The sequence below is a fragment of the Pteropus medius genome, unplaced genomic scaffold (assembly GCF_902729225.1).
Source record: "Pteropus medius unplaced genomic scaffold, Ma_sr-lr_union100, whole genome shotgun sequence".
NCBI lineage: Eukaryota > Metazoa > Chordata > Mammalia > Chiroptera > Pteropodidae > Pteropus > Pteropus medius.
The window spans coordinates 9,508,919-9,535,993 of NW_024350319.1; the positions used below are offsets into that span (position 1 = coordinate 9,508,919).

The 27,075-nt window shown below is 38.1% G+C and overlaps 1 protein-coding gene and 1 pseudogene across 10 annotated transcripts in view; one reads left to right on the forward strand and one right to left on the reverse strand.

Annotated features, from left to right (window-relative positions):
• Window positions 1-27,075, forward strand: part of ST6GALNAC3 (ST6 N-acetylgalactosaminide alpha-2,6-sialyltransferase 3) — a 478,754-nt gene that overhangs the window by 217,819 nt on the left and 233,860 nt on the right. The window lies entirely within an intron of this gene.
• Window positions 23,738-27,075, reverse strand: part of LOC120583120 (peroxiredoxin-5, mitochondrial-like) — an 8,186-nt pseudogene continuing 4,848 nt past the window's right edge.

The following is a 27,075-nucleotide window of genomic DNA, read 5'->3' on the forward strand; positions in this document are numbered from 1 at the left end:
CACATACACACTCATTCCTTTTCCACATTCCTTATGTATGCCAGAGATGGAAAACTGCTAACTGAAGCACTTTGATAATTTCAAAATGTCCTGTATTGGTAATTTTGCCCCAGTTTTAGTATGTAGAAGTACTGCGCACCTATGTTGTATTTTTATGTCCTTTATTGTTTCTTGAAAATCCTTGAGACTGAAGTAGTTTCATTTAAATATACTGTTATACATGTTTCCTATTTAGTCTTTCTCTATATGCAAACAGATTTATGAAGTTGTAATTGGTATATATAAAAGTTTGTGTATATTTTTATCTTGCGCATCACTTATCATTATACTGTTTATTCTTTAATCTTTCTCTTTGTTTTGGGAAACTTATTTTGTGTATGTATATGGTGTTAATTAGCTCTATTTTTGTGCTCATTACTTTAGTTCATTTTTTTTAAATTATTGTTTCCTGGTGGGATTATACTTGCTTCCTCTTTGCTCACCTTTTCCCCACAATATTTAATAAATTCACTCTATATCACTTTGTTGAACGAAATGGAAAGTCTTGTTTGTATCAGATAAGTATTTACACAATAGTGCTGTGTAACAAATCACCCCAAACTCAGTAGCTTCAACTATAATTACTTATTCTTGCTCACCTTTCTATGGATCACCTAGTAAAAGGCCCATCCAGTGGACTCAACTGGGTTTGGCTCCATAGCTGAAAGTTGGGTCCAGGTCTGCTTCATGTGTCTTTCTTCACTAATGACCACCGGGCCACCTGAAGCATCTTCTTTTCACGGTGAAAGCAAAACTCATGAATGATTAAGCCCAACTTTGAAAGCACACTGCAAGCTTCTGCTTTTTTCACATCTGCTAACAGCCCATTGACCAAAAGCAAGCACATAACGAAGGGGCAGGAAAATATACTTCACCCACCATGAGGCCGAGGCAAGTTACATGGTCAAATTCAACATTATTGGAGTTGAAGGTATATTCCTCCTATGGAATTGAGTGTGGAGTGAGTGAATATTTGCCAAAAATAAATTTACTTACCCACAGTAGTGAAATATTTATTGGAATTTTATTATATGTTAACTTGATGAAAACATACTTTTATAACAATTGCTCTTTCTATTAAGACTATATTATCAAGTAATTTTCAAGTAATTTGCTGAAAAAGTATATACATTTTAAACAAAGTACTTGTGGCACCTAATAGCAGCTCAATAAATGTTTGCTCGGCTGTTTTATTTTTCTTATATTTAGTGCAAGCTTTTAAAAATCATATTTATAGCTGTTTATTTTTGGTATTTAACAATACTATTTATTTTACATATTGGACTTGCATTTGTTTGCTATGCTGAACTCTTTTATGAGTTTTTGGTAAATTTTAGAAGTTATCTTTGGATTGTTTCATTGTGCAATCTTAATATTTTTACATGATCTTTTTCACTTTTTTTTTTAAATATTTACTGCATTGGCTCTAACTCATCAAACAATTGTGAACAAGAGCTTCTAAGGAGATTTTTTAAAAGAGTGCTTCTAATGTTTGATTGCTCAGTATAAAGTTGACCTGACTTGGTTTTCTTTACTATATTAGAGAAGATTTAATTGCTTTAAATTTTTTTTTTTTAAATTGTGTTTGTATGTGTTGAATTTGATGCAATGTCTTTTAGGCATTTTTTGAAATAACAATGATTTTTCTCTTGAAACTTATCAATATGGTACTTTCTTGTTTTGAACTACCTTTATTGCTAGTTAATTTTTTCCCATGGTGTATGCATTAAGGTTCTCCAGAAAAACAAACGAGATGTGTGTGTGTGTGTGTGTGTGTGTGTGTGTGTGTGTGTGTACACTGTATATTTCATACACTGTGTGTGTATATATACACACAGAGACAAAAAGCATAAATTACACACACACACACAGAGAAAGAGAGAGATTTCTTTCAAGGAATTGGCTCATATGATTGTGGAGGCCTTATGTGTCCAAATATAGTAGAGTAGTCCAGAGTGCTTAGGCTCAAGGAGGAGTTGCCATTTGAATCCAAAGGCAGTCTGCTGACAAAATTCCATTTTGCTTGGGAAGGTTAGTCTTTGTTCTATTAGGCCTTTAAATGATTAGATGACACCCATCCACATTATGGAGAATTATCTGCTTTACTCAAAAAGTCTAAAATTAAGTGTTTATTGCACCTAGAAAACAACTTCACAGACACGTCCAGAATAATGTTTGACAAAATACGTGGGTGTTATGGCCCAGGCAAGTTGACACATAAAATTAACCAAAACCATGTGTAAGGCATTTAATCATTGAATTTGAAAATTTCTCACAAATACTCTATGGGTTATATAACATTATCCCCCCATATTGTAGATGAGGAAATTGAGACTGGGACAAGTTATACAACTCACTCCATATTACACTTGTTCAAAGCGGCAGGGCTGAGTCTTGAAACCTGGAATTCAGAGCCCCAGGTTTTAGTCATATGATCAAATGCAGAAAAAGAGCATCTAATGTGCTGACATGTTATTCTCTATACTGGCCCTGCTTCCTTTGCTCAGGACTCAACTGCCTGTATCCCTTGTATGCGATTTAATCTGGATTGCATTTGTTGAGTTGGATGACGAGTATAAGAGCTGAGATTTTACTTACTGGTATGAGCTGCTGTAAGTCGATTATCTTGTTGCAGCCCACATCTAGACTGAGCACAGGAGTGAAGCTCTCCTCTTGACTTTTTACTCTGTTGTACTGATAAGCATAACAACCATTTTACTACCAGTTTTGCTCTCTTGCTGATGAATTGACCTCATATTTCTCTCTTTACATTTTTCAAAGCATGCAGTACTGTTTTATGAGTTACTTAAGCTTTGTATTGAAAGCAGTATGGTTGATACCTGTTTCATCATTGGCTGCACTGAGCCTTTTAACCCTGTATTCTTGAAATAATAGAGCTCTCAGGCAGGTGTGTTCAGGACAGCTTTTCAGAGTAGAAATGTTGACTTTCCCAAATTAAAGAACTAGTGGGATAGGGTAAGATAATTCTCTTGATTTTAAATTAGGTTAAAATTAACATTGTTTGACAAAAATCCACTGAGGATAAATATGAGGCACAGTTCTAGGTTCTGAGCCAGGTGCCAAATAGCCTTTGTGTTTCTTTCTTGAGCATCTACTTCAAAGAAACAGATTTGTTTTTGGTATCTGTGGGAGCCACATGAATTTGATCTGACTCTGATTGCCCTCATCATCTTCAGAATATGTCTGTCTATCATCTATCATCTATCTATATCTATTTATTTATTTAGTACATGGGTCTGTGGTTTCCTTATTTGCTTCTCGAAACCTGCATGATCATTATAATTCTCCTTTTCATGGAATAACCCATCATCCTCAGCTTGTTGTTATTATCTTCACTTAGAGTTTGGGAATGGAGTCACCTAATATGAGGTCATTTAGCCCTGGGTGAGTGGTATGCCTGTATTAAAAATTCTTACGCTGAAAAAAAGCACAGGAATCATGGCAACAAAATAATATTCACCATCTGAGCCACCTCGACATTTTCCTACTAGTCGGAAGCTTTCTTTTTCTTTCTTTCTTTCTTTCTTTCTTTCTTCCTTCCTTCCTTCCTCTTTTCCCTTTTCCTTCTTCTTCCTTCCTTCCTTCCTTTCTTTCTTTCTTTCTTTCTTTTTTTGCTTTCAAAATAGAGGAATGCATCTTAAAATCTGTAGGCTACATAATCATGCCCACGAGCTTTCTCTTTTCCATGCATCCTGCCCCTATAACTAGTTTTCTCTGTAAGTGATGTTAAGTATACAGAAAGCCAATTAGGAACTTCCACTTAGGATTCCTCTTTTAACCATGTCTTAAAACTTATGTGATTTAACTGCTAGGAAAAGATGTTAGAAGAAGATGTCCTATATTGGACCTTTAATTTTTCATCTTTATGCCTTACTTCAAACTAACAAGCTTTTCTCTCTGCTATCTCTACATGTAGAAAATCTACCTATTACACAAAGCCCAGTCCAAAGGCCATTTCCTTCATCCTGGCTTGCCTCATTCTTCTTAGAAGTCTCAGCTCCTTCTTATGAACCCTCTCAGAACTTTTTTATGGTAACTAATAATGCTTGACACTTGTGTAATTTTTTATACTTTCTAAAGTTTATGGACATATTAATCTATTCAATAAATAATTTTCTGAACTTGGTTGTATCTTCTATTTTACATTCAGAACATTAAACAAATGAAGCACAGAGAGGATACGTAATTATATGCCACACAGCCGCCCTCTGTCTTCTGTCATCACATCTCTTCCTTTGCCAGGTATATCCTGTTGGTCTCAAATTATCATCATCATCATCTTAGCTAACCTTTATTGAGGACTTTGAGGACTTTGGCCGGCGTTCTTCTCTGTTGTTTATATGTAGGAGAAGCAGAAGCAGCAGCATTAATACCTAATACCTTTTTTCCATATACTCAGTCTTCAAAGCAACTCTGTGCAGTAGGTACCATTATTATCTTGTTATTTACAAATGAGTAATCCACTAGATGGAGAAGTTAAGTAACTTATTCAGGGTCAGATAACCTCAGGAAACAACTGGAATGTCACAGTCTCTTCAGATCACACATCTGGTGTCTAGTTGAGTGAAAATGCTGCAAAAACTCATAATTTCCCGAGACCACCCTTCAGCCACATTGCTGCAGGAAGGGTGAGCTTCATCTCCTTCTGCACTTTAAATATTTAAGGCGTGCATTCCATTGGTAGAATCTAAAAGGCGCCTGGGACCCTAGTGGCAAGGAAGTATCGGAAATGTAGTTAGTTTTTCAGCCCTTGCTACATAGGATGCGGGAAGAAAGAGCACAGAAGATTAAAATGGATACTGAGTACCAACAGACTATATCAACATAACTATTATAATGATGTGAGACTGTTGGCCACTCCTTTTGAATAAGAGCCTGTTAAAATGGTCGTTGAATGTTTAGTCACTCAGAGTTGCAGTGGTTTCACCCAACTAATGGTGGAAGATGAACAACGGCACAGTTTGATGTAATAAAGAAAGATTGCTTGTTAATGAACAATGGCATACTGCACTGAGAAAGGAGTGGATGTTTTCTACGGCTGATGAGAAGCTTATTTCTATCTTTAATAGAAATTAATCAGGCAAACAAATGCCCAGAGGCCTATATCCAGATTCTTTTCTATTTGCAGTCACTCAAAAGATATGCAACCATCCAAATGCTTCCTAAATCCTCCAGCTCTCTAAGTAATGATTGAATAGAACCTTTGCTCTGCCTTCCCTGCTTAAATGAGAATGCATTACTTCTTGTCCAGACCACCATTTCCTAAGTATTCTGCAACTTATCTACCTAAAGACTGAATAAATTGCCAATCACTTGTTTCACTAATTGGTTGCAGGCTCCCATTCTAATAGCAGCCCTAGCTGGAAATGAAAATGTCCCATCACGGTATTTTCTCCACTGCTTCCAACTGATTAGGGCAGAATTTGCTCTGATGAGTATCTGTCTCAGATGGGCCTTTGTTTGAAAAAGTATCAGGACTCCTTTTATGGGGAATAAATATAAATGTAGACATTTATTTACCAAAAAGAATGGTTACTTAAGAATTACTAGCCAATAATCGCCCTAGCTGTCAGTGTATTGTGTCTTCCAATTATTCCTCTCTTTTTATGAAGAAAGCTGCCAACAATATCTCATGAGTTTTCTCCCCCAAGTGTGCTTTCCTGAAGTTTCATGGAAGAGCAATTAGAACACAAGGATTTTAGTTCACGGCATCTTGTTAATCTCAGATTTGTTAAAGTCCTTAGTGTTATAAATTTCCTTGTACTCAAAATTTTCCTTACCCAGAGTTAATTCTGTGGCAGTGTATTAGTGTGTGCAGGGTGTCTTCCACCACCCTGTTTTTAATGGGGCATACCGGTTTAATGACAGAGGGGATCCCCATGGGAAAAACAAGGCATTTGGTTCAGACATCTTTTGGGAGCTGAACCTGCTAAAATGCCCTTCTGGGGGTTTCATCACCAATCTGCCAATAGTTGGAGCCTGTATCCCATCAATTCCCCTTCACTGAAGCCATGAGATGTGGTACACTTTCTTTATCCGGTCATTTCCTTTTTCTCACTTTCTAATTCACGAAAGAGACACAAAAACATTTGGAAAAGTTGAGACTCGGCACATTGTGAGATTAATTTTCCTATATTGGTCCCCATCGTGTTCAGATTGAGATGAAGTATTTAACTTCATTGAGCTCTAAGTTGCCTTCTACAGAATACAGTTAATACCACTTCCTTGGGAAGAGACAAGGCCATGATGAGTCAGGTTTTCACCATGTGTAGGCTGTGCTAAGTATTTCAGAGCTGAAGGCATTTTTTGAGGTACTGGTAAGGTCATTACAAGGTTAGAACCTATGTTATGAATTGATCCATGTACAGCCCGAAGACTATTTGGTGTACAAACTCTGACATCTGTCTGTTTCTCCGCTCATCTCTCATTGCACCCACTCCCCGTGCTGCCCAATGCTTTGGCCATGGTGCATCACTTTGAACTCCAAAATAACAACATATGTTATACCTTTCTGAATTTTCAAATACTGGCCCCTTCCTTCATTTATCTGGTGAACTACTCACCTTCCAGGCCTTTTCTGGTTGCCTCCTCCTTCTCGGTGTGCATGTGTCCCTAGTGTAGCCTCTACCTATTTCTATCAGAGCACCTATAACCATTTATTTCCATTATTTGTGTGCAGAGCTGACTTCCTCTGTATAACTGAAAGCTCCTTAGAGGTAGGATCCACTTCGTATCTCAAGTCCCTTCCATTTCCTTCCTGCCAATAGTGGTACCTTCACACAGAGGGAAGCACATCTAAAACTATTTTAAAATGTGTGAATTGCAGTGTAGTATTTATTTCAACCCTAACAGAAAAACAGATCAGTTTATCTAAAGCTGTGATGTGCCTCAATTATAATATATTCAATGGGTGGGAATACTGAGCAAGATTTGTATTTCATAAAATCAAAGGAAGAAGGACCAGTGATTAAAAATATGAAGGCAGATTTGAGCTCAATATAAGTAATAACTTTCTGGGTATTAAAACTATTCAAAATTAGAATGAGGTTCCAATGACTGAAAATACTCATATCAAGACTCACAGGGATACTATTAAATACATATTCCTTTATTGGTTTGGTATAGGTGCTTGCCAAGATCCTTTCTAATTTTAAGATTCTATTTTTATATCTATAATTTAGTTCAAATATCATTAACTTTTCATAATTGCCAATTATGGATTCGATATCCATCAGTTTATCTTAACCTTCATTTAAATTTTTTTTATTAATCAAAGTCGATGAAAAAAATTATCTTCTGCCTCACTCCCCAATGAATCCAGCTGTCCTTATTTATCCATGTTTGCTTTCATTCCTTGTCTATGTATCATATAATTCCTAAGGCTTTTATAAATATCTTTCAATTTAAGTCAGCAAATATACTTGAATGATGGGCTGGATGCAGTCGGAGGTACAAAGAAGATAATGATAATGATTATGGTAACTAACATTTATCAAGTGCTTACTGGCATTTTTACATATATGAATACATTTGTTGCTCACAACAATGCTATGTGGTAGGTACTATTTTCTCATTAGGTAGATTAGACAACTGAGGCACAGAGAGGGTTAATTTGCCCAAGATCATAGAGCTACTACGTGGAAAAACCCAAGCAATCTGATCTCAAATCTGAGCCTATAACCATTAAGCATTAATGGCTTAATGCTGGCTCTTGATGAATAAATTTAATAAGATAGTATCTCTTACCTTCAAAGATGATTTTAGCTGGTAGAATTACATGTATTTATTTTACAGTGGACAAGGCAGTTCTTGCTTTTACTTATTCTAAAAGATTTTTTCTTTCAAGCTTCTCTTTTGTTGTTATTCCTTTATAGTATTCTGGCATTGGCCAACCAAATCCATGCATATCTAAACTATACCATTTATGATTTTCTAAACTTGCTATTTAACTATATATCTTTAGTTTGAACTCATAGGGATATGATTCTCTCTCTATAATTATGTTAATTATCCCTCCTGAGAATTCTCTATTTATATTTTGCTTTGTGGGAACTACAATAGTATGCAATAATCCACTGACAAATTAACTTCTGCAAGCACACCTAAGTCCCTGGAAAATATAATTTAGAGAAGCAATTATCAAACTTTAACATGCAGATTCACCTGAAGGATTAGGTAAAACACCAATTGCTGGGGCCCAACCTGAGGGTTTCAGATTCAGTAGATAGGAGGTCAGTTTCAAAAGTCTGCATTTGTAACATTTTCCCAGTTAATGCTGATGCTTCTAGTCTTGGGACCATTTTGGAGAGGCTAGACTTTTTAGAGGTTAGGCTGGATCACAATACTACTAATATTTTTAGACAGCTTCACAGGTGATTCTAATTCACACCCAACAGTTACACATATTCATAGTAGTACTCCTAGTCTTTTGAAATGCTTGAGTTGATACCATTCAATCCTGTAATGACTTTGTTAGTTTATTCTATATATTTTTCACTATTTGATAAAGTGTCTGTACTTGCTTACTTCGAAAGATCATTTGGGAGTAGAACTCTGCCTAAAGTATACCTCAGTTAAGACCAAGCAAGTAATTATTCCAGGCTTTTAATAACTCCTTTTCTAATTTATGTTTTCCAATTACCATACATGCCCCATCACATAGTAGATGCTCAAGGAATGTTTTTTAGGCAAATGAATATCTTTTACAGTAATAAAAACAATTCCACCAGGCTAGATTGACTGCCCACATATCTTTAACCATGGTAGCATAAGAATAGCTTTTTCTGATAAAAATTATTGATTTTATTGACCCAAAAGAGCCATGTCAAATTGTTTTCCTCTCTTTGCTATTTTCAACTTTTCCAATTTGGACTCAGCCAGCAGTGCCACCGCTGAACTGGCTTCATGGATTTTAATAAGGACTCCTATTTCTGAGAAGGATAATAAGCAAGTCTGGAGGGCAGGGTCGCACTCCCAAAGCCTGTCTGACAGGAGGCAAAGATTAAAATGCAAGGGCGGACTGAGAAGGCTGGGAGGAAGCTGCAATTTCTCACTGTGGATTTCCTCAGAGTGCCATTAGCTCACCAAGAACACAGGGTAGATTGTATTTACATGAGGGAAGCAAGGTAGAGCTCAGTTATCTTAATTTGTGGGTGGGGAGGAGCTTCGTTTTAATTATTTGTTACATTAATAGAACTTTGATCCAAAATGTTTCTTAATATTGCACTTCTTAACATTGTAAGGCACAGAATATTTCCTGTTTTTCCTCTAATGATCATCAGGGAATGCCCTTACATTTACTGTGTAAGTGAATCCCGAGGCTGTAGTTTAGAGATTTCCAATTCCAAACAGTAGTGTATCTTTGTGGTATAAATGAGGCTCTTGTATCCTGTTCATCAGGATACAATCAATCCTGGACCTCAGTATATAGGGCAGTTTACGTCAGTCATATTCTAATTCGACATTCATTAGAAATTCATGAGATAATCATTGGGATAATAACCATATTATAGAGGTGAGGAAACTAAGTCATTGGAAGTTTAAATGATTTGTTCAAAATGAAACAGCCAGTGAGTGGTGAGGGCTATGATGACATCTCAGGTTTTCTTACTCCTGGCTTCCTGCCTGATTTAGGCACTGCGCTACCCAGCACCTCTGATGAGAAAAATATGAGGCAGGGGAAAGGTAAGTGACTTGGTCATCCAAGGCAAGGGTGAGAGCTGATTGTGGAACCACATTTCCTCAATTGAGGCAGAACTACCCCTCCCCTTCCCCACCCCATACCAAATGGATTTCTCAGTTATTCCCCCTCCTCGTTGGTCTGCTGCATGTCTGTGAGCAGCAGCTGCATTAGGCAGGGCTCCCTCCAGATGAGGGAGCTAAGCCAGAGTGGAGACAATTTGGAAATGTGCCGCCAGAGTGGAGACTAGCAGGGCTCACTTCACAGGCCAAAGAGGACATCTGCATTTGCCTCTCAGCCCCAATTATTCAAATCTGCTCACAGCTGGAGAGATGACAGGTCCACACAGAGGCCGGACTCTGATCTCCCTACTCCCTTTCACCCAGATCTATCCCCTCCTGTTGCTTAAGCAGAGGCCAGGCTGAACTCCCTTGGATGTAGAGCACAGTAATTCCCACAGACCCCAAGCACCCGCTGGCTGCTGTGTCAGCAACTGGATGCTCGCCCGGGCTCTGCAGGACTCTGGAGTCTGGAGCCTGCTGGCCCGGAGGCAAGAGGGCTGCCAGATGTGCGTGCTAACAAATGACGAGAGCTACTGTGCAATTATAGTGGTACAGAAATAAGTCAGGAAATTATCTCTCCCACTGGGTTTGGAATCCAGAGTAACTGAGGCAGCAAACAAAGTTCTCTTTGTGTGTGGGATGGAGCTAGTGTCTCAGTCGCTTCCGTTCAGGGCTGCTTTCTTCTTGAAATGAAGCCTTTTTGAGCTGCCTAACATGCGCGTTTAAAAGCAGGTGATCAGGTATTTGATACTTGAAGTGTGGCCTGGAGGCCACCATCACTTTGGTGTAGGTTAGAATGTGGACTCCAGGGCCCAGTCCGGGTCTACTGAATCAAAATCTACATTTTAACAAGATTCACAGAGGGTGTGCTTGCATGTTTGAAAAGCTCTGACCTAAACAATTCTCATGAGCCTGAGGAGAATCTTAGGGGTAGATGAGACACTTGGGGACCGTGACACTTCTTCTGTTCTTTTGTAGAATAACTGGTCACATCGAATGAAATTCTACCTCCAGTACTGGGGATAGGGTGATACTTATCGTCCTGTCTTTTCTGTCCTGGAGTGACATTTACAAAGGGCTATGTGATATGGTATATGTCCAGACAAGGAATTCGCAGTTGTACGAACGCCACACGTCTTTCTCTTGGTGGTCTTTGGACCACATAGCCCTCCGAGGAGTAGCTACTTTCTGCACACTGCACCTTAGTCAGAGGAGCCCACAGCAGCCCTGCATGGGGGAACTGCATGAATGATGGAGAAGCAGCATACTGAAAATGATGTTGTGGCTATTAACATTTTTATGGGTGGACTGCTTTGAAAAGCTGAGGAAAAGTATTACTCTTCTAGGATTAATATATTTAACAAAAAGTCTGCCAGGAGAGGAGGCTTTTGCTGATAAATAGAATTTTGCTGTTGATTTATCTAGTAATGGAGACTTGAAATTACAGGAGTCAATGTGTATGTGAAAACCATTGTCATTTGGTTAATTATGTTTCGCCAGCATTATGAGGAAGCACTTTATGCTCGGGGCAGCCAAATGTATTTCAGCCAGAATCCTGTATCGTAAGCGATGGACCAAAATGTAGGTAAAGACAAAGACACCTATATTTATAGATTCCTGCACACTTGATGCCTCCAGAGGCTTGACTTCCCTGATCTAGCCCCCTGCACTTGAGGCTGTGGCATTTAGGTCTGTTCCCTCTACTACAGTGACTCTTAACTGGAGTGAATTCGTGCCACCTGCCTGCTCCCCATGGGTCATTAATGAATATCTGGAGACATTTTGGTTGCTATAACTGGGAGAGAGGTGGTATGGGTAGAGGCCAGGAATGATGCTTATGCTAAATATCCTACAGTGCACAGGACAGTTCTCACTTTCACCCCAAACAAAGAATTATCTGGCCCAAAGTATCAATAGGGCTAAAGTTGAAATAACCGCACTCTAGAGTAGTCTTACCTGTGATTCTGATCCAAACAATTGGGACCACGTCCATATCCTGTTTGTCAACAGATAAAGACATTAGGTCTGTGGGTACTATAGTCACCTAGGAGTATCTGCCAGGATACCCATCTCAGATGGAATCAAGATGAGCATACAGTAGAAAAGGCTGGAAGGCTTCCTGGCCACGGCCACCTGTCTGTCATTGGTAGTGGTGCTGTTTTCAGGATCATTCTCAACTTTCCTTTCTCTTCTTTGTGATGAATCAGCCATTAGTTTGGAAGGCCTAACCTGCACTATAATCTCATCTCTGCTGTTTACTAATTGAGTGACCTTCAGTGTGTGTGTGTGAGGGGGGAGGGCAGAATAATGGCCCCCACAAATGCCCCAGAAGCTGTGAATATGCTGCCTTACATGATAAAAGGGACTTGCAGATGAGATTAAGTCAAGGATCTTGCAATGAGGAGATTATTCTGGGATATCCAAGTTGGCACAATGTTTTCACTAGGGTCCTTTTAAGTGAAAGATGAAGACAGGAGAGTCAGGGTCAGAGATTTAAAGATGCTACGCTGCTAGTTGTGAAAATGAAGTAAAGTTGGAAGAAGGGACCATTAACCAAGGAATGCAGGCCACCCCACTTCTGGAAGCTGGAAAAGCCAAGAAAATGGATTCTACCCTAAAGCCTTCAGAAAGAACGCACCCCCAGTGGTACTCCGATTGTAGCCCAGTAAGGCCCATTTTGGACTGGTGACCTCCATACCTGCAAGATAATGAATATGTGTCATTTTAAGATACTAAGTTTGTGGTAATTTGTTATGACAGCAGTAGGAAACTAATATGTTGAGTCAGATGCGTTTCTTCCAGATGTCCCATTGTAAAATGGTCCTCAATTATTCATTCAGTTAATAATTATTTGTTAATTGCCTATTATGTGTTAGGCATTATTCTAAGCACTTGCGATAGAGCAGTGAACAACACAGACCATGCCTTACTCTAATATAGTTACAGGAGAATAGTAAATGATGACAAAAAAAAATTGTAAGTGTATAAATGATAATATAAGTGTTAAGTGCTATGAAGGAAAGTTAAAGAAGGTAAGGGCTGGCGTCCATGGCTATTTCTTAGGACATGTTCAGGGAAGGAGTCTGTGATAAGGTGACATTCAGCCGAAACCTCAAGGAAGTAAGGGAGATAATCGTGCAGATATCTGAAGGAAGAGTGTTCATAGCAAAGGGAAGGTAAAAACACATGCCCTGAGCTAGGAGCTTTAGGGATTTAAAGTATAGAGAGGGGGCCAGTGTGGATAATAATAATAATTATCTTCCAAAGCTGTTGTGAGAATTCCAGGCAACATATATGAAACCCCTTGGTTAACTTCAGAGAACTTGGCAAATATTAGTTATTATCATTGCTGTGGTCCCTTAGAGTATATTTTTGGGGCTGCCAAGTGACCCAGAGGGTGACCTTTATTTTTTGTCTGTACAAAAGTGAAGAGGAAACATCTGTTGGCTGAAAGTCCTGGAAATTGTGCACAGAAGCCCAAAATAGGAGTATTTTTCAAACATGGAGCTGATGGTGATTCTATGTGTGCCTTTCACGTTGGTGAACCATTGGGGGTTGATGAGGATGGGTAGGATGGGTGGGAGATAATTGCCACTGCGACCAGCCTCACCCGGTATACCTCCATGGTCCAAGAGGCCCACAAGCCAGATGGAGTTTAGAGCAGTCAACTCCTATCTCACAAGGGTGCATGCCATCCTGGGAGAGAAATCACAGAGGAGTTTATATACTCTGTCCCCTGCCCAGCCAGGGCCAGAAAGAAACACTTAGGATAGTCTCTGACAGCACAACCTTGCTGGCAGTCTGTCCCCCAGGAAGAATCAAGTTCTGCCAGAGGATGAAATATTTGAAATATAATCTGAACACTTTTTCCGAGGCAGGGAGTGAAATGGTCTGGATTTTATAAAAGGCTAAGAAAATTAAGATGCTGAAATGGTGCACATGGCTTTGTGTTAGGAAATAAGGCTTTCCTTGGCTGCTGGGGGCGGAGTGGGAGATTGGAGGAGGCTCAGGGTTTGAGGTACTCAGAAGGCTCTCAAAGAGTCCAGAGGTGACCCAGGTGCCTGCCCATTAACATTTTTGGTTTAAGGGTTTTTTTTCCTCCAGTGCATTTTGTATCTCTAATCTTTTAATGACCAAGGCAAGGTCACAGATGATGTGTGTATATTACATCCTTCTTTATTCTGAATAATCCACTTGTAGCTGAAAGGCATTTTAGTCATTAATTTGATTATCCTGTTAGATGTTTTTTTCCCCCTAAATGAATTTCTGTAAGCTATCTTCTCTTGCTTTTTGATAGATAAATTAAATAGCTTCAGAACTGAAGATTAATGTGTGTGCTTTATCATCTAAGGGGGGACACTTTCTCTTTTTAGACGCATAGTCACAAAAATAAAGTGGACATCTTCAGCCCAACCACTCTTTCAGTTTTTATAAAACCTGTACTTGTATTTGTTTGTTCTGCATTCTGGAAGGACTGTAAGAGGAAGGGTAAAGGAAGGCTAAGCAAGATGAACAACTCCAACTTGAGAGAAATGAAAATACAAAGAAGGTGAGATCAGTGTGTGCTCTCAGTTCTGTGGTAGTTGAATCTGTGTCCTCGAAAACTTGGGAAAGGAGTCCAAACCAGACAGAAACCAGGCACGCAGCCAGGAGGAACAGCTAGAAAAACTCTGAGGAACCATGGCTGGTCACCCACTGGTATGCAGGCAGCTTCCCCTGTCCTCAAGGTCAGAACGAATTTCTATCTATTTCTTTCTTCTCTGCAACATCTAAAGCAAAACCCTTCAGAGTACAGAGGAGAAATGAGGACCAAACAGATCCTTTCAGCTTTGAAGTTCTTTGATATTCTTTGCCTTTTATTTTCTTAAAGCCTTGGCAGTGTGTTAATGCTGTAGAATAGCAGGATTCCCTTGCATTACAGGATAAATGTGCTAGTGAAAAGTAATTGTGTAGCAAGTTTTTACAGGAGAATTAAGGTCCTCTCAGAGAATTGCTTCAAGTGAATAATTACATATTCATTCATTTCTTCATCAAAGAGTTGCAGTGTCTACTAGATAGATGTCAAGCCCTGGGCAGGTATGGGACAAGCCCTTATCTTGGGCCTCCTGGAAATCATAGCAGTAATGGTGGGGGAAGCAAACATGCAAGTACACAAATATGCAATTAAATTACAGATTGTCAAAAGAATTATGAAAGAAAGAGACAGGATATTATGCTAGAGAGTTATGGCTGGCAGGTAAGAAGTAGCCAGGGATTGCTTTCCTGAGATTTCATCTGAGACTGCGATGAAAAGGAGCCAGGTATGTTGTTATAGGCCAGGAATGGAAACAGTTTTCCCATGAGCTGTTGTGAGAACATGGGAAAGCCTGGGTTCACAAAGGGAAATTTTGATTTACAGAGTCAGAAGGCCTAAGAAGAGCCTGTCCTTTATGCTTCTAAGGAGACTTACCCTGGTCCCCCTTCCCAACAACCCCCTGCCTCCTGCATTTTATATTCCCTTTCTCTGCATTATTTTTGTTCTTAGCTTCTACTAATATCTTACATAGTTTCTAATTTGTTTATTTATCTGGTTAATTGTCTGTCTTCCCCACTAGAATGCGAGCTCTGTACGAACCTGCATTTTGTCCATTTTATTGACGATGACGATGTCCCCAGTGCCTTAGAAGAGTAACTAGGTGTTCAGTGAATCCTATTTTCCCTACACTAAGCTATTTATTTTTGCCCCTAGAGAGGAGTATGGCATAAAAGAAATATCAAGAATTTTGAAAACTGCCAGACCTGGAATAATATGATATACTTTACAGGGTTGTTGTGAGATTTAAATGAGAAAATGTGCATAAAAAATGAGTTCCATGCTGGCGAATAATAAGGGCTGAGTAAATATTCTCTTGTGGTTCCCCATCTTTCTTCTCCTCAGTGCACTCAGTGAGGGTGAGAGCTATAAACATTGTGAAGTAGGAGAAGGTAATAGCTCACGTTTCTCCCTTCCCTGATTGGGTGCCCCTAGTCTCTTTCGCTGCCTTTCTCTGTCACACACTACACCCAGCTCTAACCTTTCATCATGACCCATCCAGCACTGTGATACCACAACAGTCGCTCTGATAACCGAGACAGCTACTAAGTAACTAGTGGGTGAGAAGTTTACACAGTGTGGATACACTGGACAAAGGGATGAGTCACATCCTGAGTGGGTTGGAGTGGGACGGCATGAGATTTCTTCATGCTATTCAGAATGGCGCGTGATTTAAAATTTGCAAATTGTTTACTTCTGGAATTTTTCACTTAATCTTTTTAGACCGAACTTGATCACGGATAACTGAAACAGAGGAAAGTGAAACTGCAGATGAGGGGACTGCTGTAATACAGAAGGAGGGAGAAGGCAAGGCTAGACATCAGAGGCATAGAGAGAGGACGGTGTAGAGAGGAAAAGAGACAGGAGAAGAAAGGAATTAAAAGAATGAATGAAACCACAAAGGAGAGTAGAAGCAGTGGGTAAACAAGCCTGTTAAATATTGGTATATCTTATACTGAGAGAGATTTTAACAGTCAAGTTTGTGAAAACGCTAGCATGGTAGTACTTCTACCTTGGAATACTATTCTGATTATAACTGTAATAATACAATAACATTTATTAAACACTATGCTAAAAGTTTTATATAGATTATCTTCTCCACATGTTCCTTTCAGTTGAAGGTAAATCCTGTCATTCCTATGCTCAGAATTCTTCAAACAGGTCTCATGTTACTCAGAGTAAAAACCAGTATCCTTATGGGATCCACTCCCCACCCCCACTTCTGAAAATGTTTGTTCCTACTCTCTCCCTTGCTGCCTCCGTTCTAACCTCAGTGGACTCCTTGCTATTCTTGACCAAACTCAATGTCCTGCCTCAGGGCCTTTGCACTGGCTCTTGTTTTTCCTGGAACAATCATCGCCCAGGTCCTCGTGACTTTCTCCCTGCTTCGTTTGGGATACTTCTTCCTTCAGGTCCTGAGCAAAAGTTCCCCATGACAATCCCCTATAAAATGTCAACTCCCCACTGCCATCACTTCTCCTGTTACCCACTCTGATTTAATTTTCTCTATACTACTTATCTTCACCTGGCACATAATATTATTTTGTGTCAGTTATTTGTCTTTTGACTCTAGACTAGTAAGTACAGGGACTATGTCAGCTTTCTTTTTGATTCACAGTAGATGCATGAATACTATATCCTCACAAAAGTCCGAGAAGGTGGATGCAGCTTTTCATTACTCATTGTATGAAAGAGAAAAATTTAGCTTACATCAGGTAAGTAAGTTTTCTAAGTTCATAGATAGGAGGTGGTAGCCAGCTTCAAATAGAAATCTGCCAGTGTCCAGGGCCAATGCATTTAACCACTGTGCTAAGTGGTTCCCCAGGGGATTTCCATACCGTCAGGGCACCTATGCCACAGGGTGGGTTATCACAGTTCCTGGCCCATGGTGAGAATTCAGTAAGCACTAGGGAGATTACTGTTATCATAATCATAATTATTATATATGCAGAGAAAGTTTGGTTGAAATGTTCATAAGTTATTTTTTAGGAAAGAGGATCTAAAGTTTGGAAATGAGACAAAACAATGACTGCTTATCTTTTCACTGTGATATTAGAGCATTATCCAACAAGCCCTCCAATTAAGCTAATTTTATTTAGCTTAGTATTTGCCATTGATTACAGTCAAGACTATAAAGTTGATGTTTACATGTAGAAAACTAGGAAGATGAAAACCACTACTGTCCAATAGACAGGCAAATGATTTCTAACACAGGAAAAAATAACTTCCAAATGTTAGGGTTTTACTGCTCTCTAAACCATTAAGCAGTTTGAGATATATATCTTAGAAATGCTGTTCCAGAAATCTCTTTTTCCATCCATTCATCCATCCATCCATCCATCTATCCATCCATCCATCCATCTATTTACCTACCTACTGTCAGTTTTTTATATCGTCTTTTGAATCAGCTTTGTTGTCTTCATTAGTTATTTTAATATAACTTTGACACGTGCCCCTTACGTATTTGTATGAGAATAATTATGTTTTTAACTTTGTCATATATATGACAAATTAAAACATACTTCTATTGTTTTTATATATATATATATAATGTTATACATAGTTATATATATGTATATATATATATATATTGTTATATATACATATAACAATAGAGTGGAATGCAATGGAATAGAATGATAATATGATACAAAGTGGTCTAGCGAGGAATTGCTGGCATCTGCGCTATTTAAATCCTGCTGAATCCTACAAGCTATCTAGTTCCTATTTGGCTACCCCTGATGAAATCTACTACTTGTAATAAGGTTCACTGTTTTTTTGCTTACTAGGTATGAGAAGGGTATATTCTAGTGTGGTTAGGAACCAGAGCTCTGAAGTTGGACCGCCTGGATTCGAGCTCTTGCTCTACCACTTACTTGCTCTGTGATAGTAATGATTAATTTTATGTGTCAACTTGACTGGGCCATGAGATGCCCAGATATTTGGTTAAACATTATTTTGGGTGTGTCTGTGAGAATGTTTCTGTATGAGATTAAACATTTGAATCAGTAAAGTGAGTAAAGCAGATTGCCCTCCCCAATGTTGGTAGGCCTTATTCAATCTGTTGAGTGCCTGAAGAGAAAAAAAGCCTGTATAAGAATTCTCTCTCTCTGCCTGACTGTCTTTTACATGGAACATTGGTCTTCCTGCCTTTGTACTTGAACTCAGACTGGAACTTATACCATCAGCTCTCATGATCTCCAATTTACTGACTATAGATCTTGAACTTCTTAGCCATAATAATCATGTGAGCCAATTCCTTATGATAAGTCTTTCTATATGTCTATATCTACATATATCTATATCTATCTAAGCCTAGATAGATAGATAGATAGATAGATAGATAGATAGATAGATGAATATCTGTCTGTCTGTCTGTCTGTCCGTCCATCCATCCATTCATCCATCCATCTATCCATTCCTCTCTCTTATGGCTCTGTTTCTCTGGAGAATCCAAATTAGTACAGTCATCTTGGTCAAGTTGCTTAACCATATAAACAAATGAGGCCATATCAGTACTTTTTATCTCAGAGTATTTGAGGAGTAGATGAAGCAATATATATAAAATGCTTAGCATGGTGTCTGTTATGTTGTGTTTAACAAATATTAGTTTTTATCACTGGTGCTTGATTTTCATTTAAGGAACTTAGTAAAGAAAATGGAACTTTACAATCTATTGACAACATTTAATTTTAATATCTTCTCAAACAGTGGCAGTAACTGTATAATAAGAGAATTTTCTTTGTTTTTCCTAGAAGCTTACCAACTAGAAGCTCTGAAAACAAGTGTTTACCATGAAAAATATTCTATTAGAGAACCTTAACAAATTAAAACGGCCCATGATGAATACATTTGAAAAATGACATCTTGTTATTTATTTTCTAACTTTCTACACTGTGTTACAGATAGAAATAACTTATTATTTAGCACTAACTGTCTAGTCAGCAGTTTTACTATCTTGTGCACTTTCTGACCCTATTGATTTACCCTAAAAGTCTAATTTAGTGTGAGAGACCACCTGTGATTTTTCTACATTTTAGATTGTCGAAATATCTTTCTGGCAACTATTGTATTCTGATTTTCTTTGCACATGAATGTTGATGTGGAAAAGGCAGCTGAGCAAAGGTTGGCAACCTTTCAGAAGTGCTTTGCCAAGTTTCCATTTATTCATTCTAATTTAAGGTTTTCTAACTCAGGAAGAACCGCCTGTCCTTCAAACCACTAGAGATTGAGAACTTCCAAGACAGTGAGGCTACAGAGATTGAAATTATCAATATAGGGTAGATTTTTCATTTTTTTCTTTCCTGAAAAATAAAAACTTTAAAAAAGCTCATGCCAATTTTCTACAATCCAGGCAGAAGGCTCATATACATGATGAGGTGGTTAGTGAACAAGATCGGAATTCTGAAATTTTTGAAGATTTTTATGCAACATTTGTCAATTTATTCAAGCCCAACTGTAGATGTGCCCTGTGCATTTATTTAGGAATCTATTCATTAAATCAATATCAAACCCCTAACTTCATATATACGATACTTAAATATTTTGAAGAATAAGTAAAAGGATGTATTTAAGGCACCTAACATAGTACTTGGCTCATAGTAGATATTCAGTAATGAAACTTTTCTTTAAAAAGTTCACAAAATAATAAATGTACATAGTAAAGACTCAAATAGTGCAGAGGAGCTGAAATAAAAAGCAGCAATTCCCCATGCTACTTCTGTTCTTCTGTCATATTTTCCAGAGCCTTAATTTTTTTTTTATGTGGTAGAACTGAAATTCAGTTCTTCCAATAGCTGTCTATATAGCATTAAAAAATATAGGTATTTTGTATTTTTTAATGCTGCACCCACCACTGTAGTCTCACAGGGAAATTCCCTGCTGGGTCAGTCCAGGTTCACCTTGGTCAGGGACAGTGTTCCCTCTTACCCTTTTTCAAGTGAGGGTTTTACAAGTGTCCACGATTGTTGACCTCCAGACCTGCTGTCTAGGGGGATGAATCGGCATGGGGGAGTCCACACGCAAAGACAGATAATCTTCCAAATCCCTTCTGCACTGCTTTCCAGATTTCTGTGGGAGTAGGTTTCTTTTCTGTTCCCCCAGGATGTCTTCCTTTCCTTTTACTGTGTCGCCCCTTGCTTTCTTTCACACTATTCTCCATGTCCAGTCTTATTTAGCCTCTACAAGAAGAAAAGGACTGTAAACCTCCTAGTCTGGCTCTTCGAACTTTTGTTTTACTTGGTGGTATGGGCTGAAGTAAGCATGGGAGGAGAAAAATAGTTCTTTGGGGTACGAGTGAGACAAAAGATCTGAAAGGAAATGCACGGAGAGCAACTAGATTAATATTTTGAGATGGAATCATCCTGCTTTTTCCCCTTATTTTACTATTCCTTGATTTACCTGCTTTAGATATTATTTGTTGACTCACCTCTCTGAAGAAGGAGGACTTAGCTCATTTCTTCTCCCTACCATATTTTTTCTCCTTTCCTTACCAAAGTTTGAGGGTTATATTAGTATTTTGCTTCTTCTGTTTTCTTTTTAATTTTAAATACTAAGACTTCTATTCTTGTGTTTTCTGTTCCATCACCTTTAGGCACCAATGAATTCCATTTCTCTTCTCTAGCCACCAAGATGAGCATTTTAGCTCCCCTCCCTTCTCTTTTATGTTGTCAAGGTTGCAATGTTTTGTTCTATAACTGTATTTAAAGTTTCCAGGTTTTATACAGAACTTGTTTATAAAAGTTGAAAGCCAATAAGCAAGATTTATATTATAGTGTTGATTAGCCAGATTTGAGGGGACTGTATATTAGAAAATATTACTGTTTCAATATTAGATTTCCTGAATTTGATAGTTATATTGTGCTTACATAAAGAGCTATCATATGTACAATATACATGCTGAAGGACCATGTATATTGGTTTATGTAGATAGTTTAGCAAAAGTACATATATAGAGAAATATAGAAAGATTAGAGAGAGAGAGAGAGAGAGAGAGATGACAGATAGATGGATGTAAAGTAAATGTGGCACGATGTTAACAATTGTTGAATCTAGGTGCAGAGTACAGATGTTCATTCTCTTATTCACGTAATTTTTCTGTTGGTTTAAATTTTTTTCAATATAAAAATTTGAAGAAAAATTTAATCCATTTAAAGCCCAGAAAGTAAAACAGTTTATAGTAGATTAACATATTGAACGTTTACATGTCCTTCACAAGATTTACCAAGTACTGAATTCAAAAAGAGAATTTTTAAAGCTTTAATTTTTTAAAGATCTAACAGCCCAGAGTTAATAAGAATAAAGAAAAAAAAACATTCAAATGTGCTTCGAGTGACACATTTCAAAAGCATTAGTTTGAACCAGGTTTCTTCAGCTCAAGTGCAATTAGTAATCTAATAAAGAATCATCAATAAGATGGATAAATGTGAGAATCATGTCTTAGATTTTTAAACCAAGACAGGTTGAAAACAAACACAATTTCCAGCTTCTTAGATAAGCTTTCTATTATGCCAATTCTGTGACGATTACAATTATGATAATGTATCAAAGTATTGTTTTATCTCATCGAAAAATGAAATATTAGTGTCATACAGTCTTTTAGTGCTTACACTAATACAGAGACTGGCAGTTGTGAAGCAAACACTTGGTTACTGGAGCTTTTCTAAGCATTACTGTTCTAATATATGATCACACTATTTTAAACACCACATCTCAATTTTCTGACACATTTTTCACTTTTATAGTTATAAGGATTTGCAGCATTACATTCTCTCTAACTCCTTGCTCATGTGACTAAGAAAAGTGAAAGTTTGAAAGTTCAGAGTGTAAGTTAGCATTGAGAAGTAAGGCCGATTTGTCCTGGATTGTGCATACTAATCAGCTTGTGATGAGGGATTAATTTGCTAGTATTTCTTTTGGATGTGCATGTCTATAATCATATGCGAGATTTCTTTTTTGTGTATTAACCGTCAAGTTTCGGCGTTAGCTTTATGCTAGCTTTATGAAATGAGTTGGATAACTTTCTATCTTCTTGTTCAGCTTGGGAACAGATTATGTAGCATATCGTTGTATTTATTAAACACTTTAAAGAATTTTTTTCCAAAGAAATGTATGCCCTAAATTTTTTATTGATAACATTTTTAATTTCTTTCAACTTTATACCTCCAGCCACAATGCCTTCTGCAAGTTCTTAACTTGTATATCCCATTGTTTGCTGGACACTTCCATATGGTTGTGTAATAGTTATCTCAATTAGGTAGGTGCATGTTCAAAATAGTTACTTCTTCATACCTGCTTTCCCCCCCACCCCCATTCCTTCCCATTTCAGTAATGTCACAGACCTCTACTCAGTTTTGCAAGCCAAAAACCTAAAAGGCATCCTAGAGATTTAACAGCCTGCCTTCCTCCACATCCCGTCCATCCGTATGCCATCCAGTTGTATCTCCAAATCTTCCTACTTCTTGCAATTATCCAGAACAAAACCAGCTTTCACCACAGAGCTGCCAAAAGAGAGCTCTTACAAATATAAATCGAATTGCTTGACTCCTCTCCTTAAAGTCTCTATTGGCCTTTCATTGTAGTCAGAACAAACGCCAACCTCCTTATCATGGCCAATAAGAAACCCTGCCATACTGGCCTCCTTTTATTCCCAGAACGTGCTGCACATGTTTCTGCCACAAGGTTGCTTGCCGTTTTCTCTACTTGGACACTTTTCAAGCTGTGGTGGCCATTCTTCTCTGAAAGATCTCAGCTCAGTTGACACTTCCTCAAAGAGGTCGTCCCTTCTGCCACTATGTCTAATATTGATCCCTCTCCTCCAGTGACTGTTAAGTTACCAAGTCCAGTTTTTGTTTGATTTGAACAAGAATGATTATTGCAGATTATGGTCAAGATTCCAGTTGGTCCCTCTACTGGGTATTTACCCCAAAGACTTGAAAACCCATATCTGAAAAGATATTTGCACATCGATGTTCATAGCAGCATTATTCACCGTGGCCAGGACATGGAAGCATGCGAAGTGTCCTACGATAGATGATTGACTAAAGAAGCTGTGGTACATATATACAATGGAATATTACTCATCCATAAGAAGAGATGAAATACTGCCATTTGCAACAACATGGATGGACCTCAAGATAATCATGCTAAGTGAAATAAGCCAGACAGAAAAAGTTGAAAATCACATGATATCACTTATATGTGGGATAGAAACCTAAATGCAACAAATGAACAGGACAAACAAACAGAGACTCGTGGACATGGACAATAGACTAGTGGTTACCAGAGAGAAGGGGTGAGGGGGAGGGGGAAAAAGAAATAAAATGTTGAAATAAACAAACAAATAGAGTTAAAAAATAAAAGATTTCAGTTGGGGGGCCCCATTTGATTTGGGGCTGGGGCCCCCTGCCCATGACTGGGCAAGTGAGACAGGAAGGTATAGAAGGAGGGCATCTGGGCATAGGCCTCAGAGCTGCGAGATGATGTTGGGGCCAGGTTGCAGGTGAGGCTTGTACCCTTGGGCTCCATGTTCAGGGCCTTTACCTTGCCATTGTCTGTCACCACGGAGAACCTCTTGAGTTATTTATCTAGCTCCATAGACTTATCTAATAATAAATCTGTCTTCTTCCCAAAGGCCCCCGATGGGGTCATCCAGGAGCTGAACTTTGTCTTCCATATTGTGGGTTTATCCTCACTTGCCGGTCACAAAGACACTGACACTAAGACACAGACTTGGATGCCCTTGACCTCCAAAGCCTCATCCTACTTCACCAACATCACATGTGAGTCTTGAGACATCCCACAGTAGGGACACTTTTCTTGTCCTTGTACAGCTGTGCCAGGTTCACCTTGTTCCCAGCCTTTCTTCAAACAACACCAAGGCCAGAGTGGCATCTTTCACTTTGAGAGGGGCTGTGGCAGTGGAGGTGCTGCTTAAACTTGGGTCCTGCCAAGCATCCACCTTCTTCTTCTTTCAGGTAACTGTCCTGCTCCTGATGCTGTCATTGTTACAGACTCACAGAGGTTGCCCCAGTGAGTACTAAGCCATTTTGACTGTCCTAAGATGCTTGGTTGGTCCTGCCAGTTCCAGTCTGGTCCCTGAGGCCTCAATCACCTGCCTACCCACTGAGCTGCCACCTGTCCTATATAGTGGTCTTAGAGTTTATCTTAGTTTTAGGTATTACTCTTTCTTTCCTGTTGGCCTTCTACTTCTGTCTTGTCAGCTCCATAAAAGAAGGTACTTTTGCATCCTCAATAGCTACAACAGCACCTGTCCCACAATAGTTATTTGTGTGTGTATTTTATATAATGGACTTTTGGCTTAATTCTCATAGATCCAAATGATGAATCTTAAATATTTAATGCTAAGAGTGTGCTGTATTTGGAAGTTTTTGTTGATCGATTGGTTGGTTGGTTTTAAAATCAGATCAGGTTTTATGTATGTAAAATTTTATGGAATTTGGTGAGGTGTTTGTCTGAGTGGATGGGTCAATAGCGAAGTTTCTTTTTTATTTCCTTTTAAATATGATTAGTTATGCTTTGCCAGTGTTGGTCTAGAACTTTTATGAATATTGGTTTGGGGAGTACAGCCAGTACTAACAATTCTGCATTTATCTATAGCTATCAGGTTGGTTATTTACCCCTTGCATTCTTCTACTTTTCTTTATTTTTATTGTTATTGTCCTTTAAAACAAAGCCAAACAAATCAAAATGAAACAAAGCAAAACTGTTTTGTCAACTCTTACAGAGATAAGAAGGAAAAATTTAAGAGGTAAATATTAAATTATGTGAAATGATTTGGGGATGAAGAGGCTGACTTTATTGACTAAAACAGAATTTAAGAAGTATAAACTAATTTAATTTAATTTAGTGTATTTAGCATCTCATCAGGGTGATTAGAATTGCCTATGATTTTGTTGTTTCCAAAACAATCATGTGGATTCTGTTTCGCTTAAACTCAAAATGACTTGGATTGATATAAAAAATCCTTTCCTCCTGATTAATTTCTTCATTCAGACACGCCATGGTGTCAGAAGTTCTCAAAAATGACTTTATTGCCAAGCAGCTTCGGATCAGTGATCAATCTTTTAAAGAAATATTTTATTTTTTTCCAATTGAAGAATAATATGTATTTGTCGTAAAGAAATAAAATGAAAATTATGCACATTCCCAAGAAATTTCCAGTTTAGCGTATTTCCTTTTCAGTCCTTTCTCCGATATCTGATATTTTTGTTCCGCTTTGAGATATGCATTGTGATTTCTCTTTGTGATAAAGAGGATGAATCTGCTGGCTCATTTCCTTTTATAGACTGCCACCTCCTTCACTAACCAAGAAAAAGTATATTCTGGATTTTGCTTGGTTTGCAACAATTTATGCTAGAAGAATTATAAAATGTAGAATCTGTAATCTGAATCTGGCCTATTCTTATCAGAAAAAATAGCTTCCACCACAGGCAGAGAGGAAACTTTACATATCACCCAGAGAGCCAATGCTCTTGATACATATTTCATGATCACAGCTGAGGCTTTTCCAAGCTCAGAGTGCCGTACCATTCATTTATTCTTTTAAACTACAAGATTATTTTTGGCTCTTTGTGTTGGCACGTAGGATTTCCCGTTACTGATCTGCATGAACCATTTATCAAGTCAAGAGTTTAATCTATCAAAGTCAGAGTTTCTTTGTTCTGCCTGTCTTGCCTTCCCGTATGGTATTGTCTCATATGTGTGTACTGATGGCTTAAATGTTATTTGCAATGTAATGTTTATCACATTTCTCTGCTTTTTTCAAAATACCATATTATGGAGCAAAGTTGTATTTTATAGGGAATGATAATTATACTATTAATCAGTTTCTAGAACATTCAGTTAATCTCTAAACCTGATCCCTTGCTAGTATTCCTGGTTTTAGTCTTGCCAGTAGCTCCTACTTTTCCTTCTCAGTCAGTCTGCAAATCTGAATCATCTTCAATTTCCTTCTCTTCCCTTTTTCCAAACATTTATTGAATTGTCAAATTCTTTGAATTCAACTTCCTGGATATTTCTTGAGTTCATCCTTTCCCATCTTTATTTCCTGAATTCTTGATATCGTCTGTTGTTTTCTAAGATGCAAGGTGATCTGCTCAGAATGCTTTTGATGGGATCCAGATATAAAGGGCAAAACAAATTAAGTAACACGTTCAATAACACTGAGTGCCTGCCATGTGCCAAACCATTTTTTAAGCTCTGGAGATATTAGCAGTAAACAATCGAATTAAAAAAAAACTCATGAAACTTACATTCTAGCAGGAAATGGGGGTGAGACAAAAAATAACATAAGTAATATATAGTATGTTGGATGTTATTAAGTGCAATGAAGAAAAATAAAGCAGTGAAGGGACATTGGGAAGGTTGGCGTGGACAAGGAAGGTATAGATATAAAATAGGTAATGGAGGCAATAATAAAACTTAATTGAAACTTAAAGGAGCATCGTGAGCAAAAAGAATACAGCAAAAGGCATTCTAATTCTATCAACTGTTTCTTGAATCTCCTAGTCCTGACACCAAACCATAGTGATAATCTATGCCTGAGCAAGAGCTGTTATGATAGCCACTAAGCTATGGTCCCTCTCTCTGAGCTGTCCCTGTCCTAGATCAGTACTTTCTTTCAGCAAAACTTTATTGAGATCAAAATATAGGAATTGTACTGACAATAAGGAAGGGAGGGA